Source organism: Balaenoptera acutorostrata, chromosome 5, assembly GCF_949987535.1.
Source record: "Balaenoptera acutorostrata chromosome 5, mBalAcu1.1, whole genome shotgun sequence".
In the NCBI taxonomy this organism is placed as follows: Eukaryota; Metazoa; Chordata; class Mammalia; order Artiodactyla; family Balaenopteridae; genus Balaenoptera; species Balaenoptera acutorostrata.
Genome location: NC_080068.1, coordinates 57,007,300 through 57,012,588, shown reverse-complemented (window position 1 = coordinate 57,012,588; position 5,289 = coordinate 57,007,300). Strand labels below are relative to the sequence as shown.

The 5,289-nt window shown below is 47.0% G+C and overlaps 1 non-coding gene across 1 annotated transcript; it reads right to left on the bottom strand.

The window, feature by feature from the left end:
* Positions 1-722: 722 nt before the first annotated feature.
* Positions 723-855, bottom strand: LOC114238352 (small nucleolar RNA SNORA31). The gene has a single exon (XR_003623744.1). It is a non-coding gene; the product is annotated as a small nucleolar RNA SNORA31 (small nucleolar RNA).
* Between the last annotated feature and the right edge of the window lie 4,434 nt (positions 856-5,289).

Genomic DNA, 5,289 nt, shown 5'->3' with positions numbered 1-5,289 from the left:
ACTGGAAAATGTTATTTTTCCAGCATTTCCAGGGGATGCAGCCATGAGGCAAATAATGCAGGCAGTCTCTAGAAGCTAGAAAGAAGTCTTTGATTTTAGCCTCAGACTTCTGACTTTCCTATCTGTAAGAAAATTTGTATTGTTCAAGCCACTAAGTTGATGGTATTTTATTACAGCAGCAATAGGAAATTAACACGCTAAATTGCAGAGGGACTCACTCTGTCTTTCAAAATCCCGCACATGGTGGTCCACCAGAATTCTATGCTCATCACAAAAGCAAAATATGAATGGGGCTGTGAGGAATGGCAGACAGGCGTATTGTGTGTATCTCCTCTGCTCATGCACATACCTCGTGGTCCCACAGGACTTCACTTACAAAACACAGGTTCAAAGATAAAATTAAGAATTTTAAGACAGTGACAAGAGAAAATTAAACCAAGCATGGGGCCCTTTGAGCACAGGGTCCAGTGCAAATGCACAGGTTGCTCGCCTGCCAGTGTTGCTTAGAAGGAATAATCTCCAAAAGTAAAACCAGTTGGTGGAAGTTGAGAAAAATACAGTGTTAATTGCAGTAATTGCCAGTACTCAAATCTGTTGTTGTTTTTTTAAGTTCTACTTTTAGATTCTTTTTAGAATAAAATAGCCTCTTCTCTGTTTACAATGTTATTTCTGAGTTGCAGAAATTCTCTCTCCATGTTTCTCTCTGTTTTATCATTTTTTTCTCCTGCATTTCCCCCATTCAATCTTGGCTGACAAAATCAGACAGACAGAAAGCACGAGGATGCTTTTTTCTTACATCTGGAGTGCAAACCTCAGCAGCAGATAGTACTGCTCCAGGTCTGTCAAATCAAATTGGGTTTTTATAATACAGGTTTCCAAGCCCTGCTCCATTATTCTTTCAAACACGTACATACATGCACAGAATTTCCAGGTCTGAAGTCCAGAAAAGTGTACTTTTTAAAGTTCTGTAATTGATCCTGACTGTTGCTGCTGTTGAGAAACACTGAGAAACTCCATCATTTCAATGTTTCAGAGAACCAAGATTTGGAAGTAGGAAAGAGGTCAAGATCAGTAGCTTTCAGAAGCCACCAACAGCCACCAAAATAGACAGTGAAGCCAACATAAGCCACATACAAGTTGGCTGCAAAGGTCTCAGTATTTTTTCTTCATAAGAAATTGAATGTTCTGAACCTATGGATGCCAGGGGGGAAGAGTGGGGGGAGGGATAAATTGGGAGTTTGGGACTGACATGTACACACTGCTCTATTTAAAATAGATAACCAACAAGGATTTACAGTCTAGCACAGGGAATGCTGCTCAGTATTCTGTAATAACCTAAATGGGAAAAGAATTTGAAAAAGAATAGATATGTGTATATGTATAACTGAATCACTTTTTTGTACACCTGAAATTAACACATCATTGTTAATCAACTGTGCTCCAATATAAAATAAAAATTAAAAAAAAAAGGAACTGAATGTTCAGGTGCAAGGGGATGAAGGTGGTTTTAAAAAGTTAACAAAATCTAAGGAAAAGGGTAAATTATCTTTGAAGACTCAGAGTGAACAAAACCCTAAACCTTGCTTAGTTGAGGAACCAAAAGAAAAGTTTCAGAAAACTTTGTGGCATCTTCAGTATAATGCAATAAAAACTGGCCAACAAGCCCAGGGAATCAAAGGAAAAAAATACAATAAAATGAAAGGACAGGGGACTTCCCTGGTGGCACAATGGTTAAGAATCCACCTGCCAATGCAGGGGACACTGGTTCAAGCCCTGGTCCGGGAAGATCCCACATGCCACAGAGCAACTAAGCCTGTGCACCACAACTACTGAGCCTGCACTCTAGAGCCCGTGAGCTACAACTACTGAGCCCATGAGCCACAACTACTGAAGCCTGCACGCCTAGAGCCCATGCTCCACAACAAGAGAAGCCACCACAATGAGAAGCCCGTGCACTGCAACAAAGAGTAGCCCCCGCTCTCCACAACTAGAGAAAAGCCCACATGCAGCAATGAAGACCCAATGCAGCCAAAAATAAAAATAAAGAAAATAAATAAATTTTTAAAAATATATTAAAAAGGAAGATGGCGGAAGAGTAAGACGCGGAGATCACCTTCCTTCCCACAGATACAGTAGAAATACATCTACACGTGGGAATGCTCCTACAGAACACCCACTGAACGCTGGCAGAAAACGTCCGACCTCCAAAAAGGCAAGAAACTCCCCCCATACTTGGGTAGGGCAAAAGAAAAAAGAAATAACAGAGACAAAAGAATAGGGACGGCACCTGCACCAGTGGGAGGGAGCTGTGAAGGAGGAAAGGTTTCCACGCACTAGGAAGCCCCTTCGCAGGCGGAGACTGCGGGTGGCAGAGGGGGGAAGCTTCAGAGCCACGGAGGAGAGCGCAGCCACAGAGGTGCGGAGGGCAGAGCGGAGAGGTTCCCGCACAGAGGCTCGGCGCCGAACAGCACTCACCAGCCCGAGAGGCTTGTCTGCTTGGCCGCCGGGGCGGGCGGGGCTGGGAGCTGAGGCTCGGGCTTCAGTCGGATCGCAGGGAGAGGACTGGGGCTGGCGGCGTGAACACAGCCTGAAGGGGTTAGCGCACCACAGCTAGCCGGGAGGGAGTCCGGGGAAAGGTCTGCAGCTGCCGAAGAGGCAAGAGACTTTTTCTTCCCTCTGTGTTTCCTGGTGCGCGAGGAGAGGAGATTCAGAGCGCCGCCTAAACGAACTTCAGAGACTGGCGCGAGCCGCAGCTATCAGCGCGGACCCCACAGCAACAGGGGCGCAGAGGGAAAAACGGAGAGACTCCCGCACAGAGGCTCGGCGCCGAGCAGCACTCACCAGCCCGAGAGGCTTGTCTGCTCACCCGCCGGGGCGGGCGGGGCTGGGAGCTGAGGCTCGGCTTCAGTCGGATCGCAGGGAGAGGACTGGGGCTGGCGGCGTGAGCACAGCCTGAAGGGGTTGGCGCACCACAGCTAGCCGGGAGGGAGACCGGGAAAAGGTCTGCAGCTGCCGAAGAGGCAAGAGACTTTTCCTTGCCTCTTAGTTTCGCTGCGCGCAAGGAGAGGGGATTCAGAGCGCCGCCTAAACGAACTCTAGAGAAGGGCGCGAGCCGCGGCGATCAGCATGGACCCCAGAGACGGGCGTGAGACGCTGGGGCTGCTGCTGCCGCCTCCAAAAAGCCTGTGTGTGAGCACAGGTCACTCTCCACACCGCCCCTCCCGGTAGCCTGTGCAGCCAGCCACTGCCAGGGTCCCAGGATCCGGGGACAACATCCCCGGGAGAACGCACTGCGCGCCTCAGGCTGGTGCAACGTCACGCCGGCCTCGGCCGCCGCAGGCTCGCCCCGCCTCCTCTGTACCCCTCCCTCCCCGCGGCCTGGGTGAGCCAGAGCCCCCGAAGCAGCTGCTCCTTTAACCCCGTCCTGTCTGGGCGGGGAACAGACGCACTCAGGCGACCTACACGCAGAGGCGGGTCCAAATCCAAAGCTGAACCCCAGGAGCTGTGCGAACAGGGAAGAGAAGGGGAAATCTCTCCCAGCAGCCTCAGAAGCAGAGGATTGAAACTCCACAAACAACGTGATATGCCTGCATCTGCTGAACACCTGAACAGACAACGAATCAGCCCAAGTTCAGGAGGGGGACTCTGGGAGCAGGAGACATTAATTTTTCCCCCTTTCCTTTTTTTTGTGAGTGTATATGTATATGCTTCTGGGTGAGATTTTGTCTGTATAGCTTTGCTTTACAATAGCTTTATTTTACTTCACTATATTATAGCCTCTTTCTTTCTTTCTTTCTATTTTTTCTCCCTTTTACTCTGAGCCGTGTGCACGAAAGGCTCTTGGTGCTCCAGCCAGGCATCAGGGCCGTGCCTCTGAGGTGGGAGAGCCAACTTCAGAACACTGGTCCACAAGAGACCTCCCAGCTCCACATAATACCAAACGGCAAAAATCTCCCAGAGATCTCCATCTCAACATCAAGACCCAGCTTCACCCAACGACCAGCAAGCTACAGTGCTGGACACCCTATGCCAAACAACTAGCTAGACAGGAACATAACCCCATCCATTAGCAGAGAGGCTGCCTAAAATCATAATAAGGCCACAGACACCCCAAAATACACCACCAGACGTGGACGTGCCAACCACACAGACAAGATCTAGCCTCATCCACCAGAACTCAGGCACTAGTTCCCTCCACCAGGAAGCCTACACAACCCACTGAACCAACCTTAGCCACTGGGGACAGATACCAAAAACAACGGGAACTACGAACCTGCAGCCTGTGAAAAGGAGACCCCAAACACAGTAAGATAGGCAAAATGAGACGACAGAAAAACCCACAGCAGATGAAGGAGCAGGCTCAAAACACACTGGACTTAACAAATGAAGAGGAAATAGGTAGTCTACCTGAAAAAGAATTCAGAATAATGATAGTAAGGATGATCCAAAATCTTGGAAATAGAATAGACAAAATGCAAGAAACATTTAACAAGGATGTAGAAGAACTAAAGAGGAACCAAGCAATGATGAAGAACACAATAAATGAAATTAAAAATACTCTAGATGGGATCAATAGTAGAATAACTGAGGCAGAAGAAAGGATAAGTGACGTGGAAGATAAAATGGTGGATAATAACTACTACAGAGCAGGATAAAGAAAAAAGAATGAAAAGAACTGAGGACAGTCTCAGGGACCTCTGGGACAACATTAAACGCTCCAACATTCGAATTATAGGGGTACCAGAAGAAGAAGAGAAAAAGAAAGGGACTGAGAAAATTTTTGAAGAGATTATAGTTGAAAACTTGCCTAATATGGGAAAGGAAATAGTTAATCAAGTCCTGGAAGCACAGAGAGTCCCATACAGGATAAACCCAAGGAGGAACATGCCAAGACACATATTAATCAAACTGTCAAAAATTAAATATAAGGAAAACATATTAAAGGCAGCAAGGGAAAAAAAACAAATAACACACAAGGGAATCCCCATAAGGTTAACAGCTGATCTATAAGCAGAAACTCTGCAAGCCAGAAGGGAGTGGCAGGATATACTTAAAGTCATGAAGGAGAAAAACCTACAACCAAGATTACTCTACCCAGCAAGGATCTCATTCAGATTTGATGGAGAAATTAAAACCTTTACAGACAAGCAAAAGCTGAGAGAGTTCAGCACCACCAAACCAGCTTTACAACAAATGCTAAAGGAACTTGTCTAGGCAAGAAACACAAGAGAAGGAAAACACCTACAATAACAAACCCAATACATTTAAGAAAATGGGAATAGGAACATA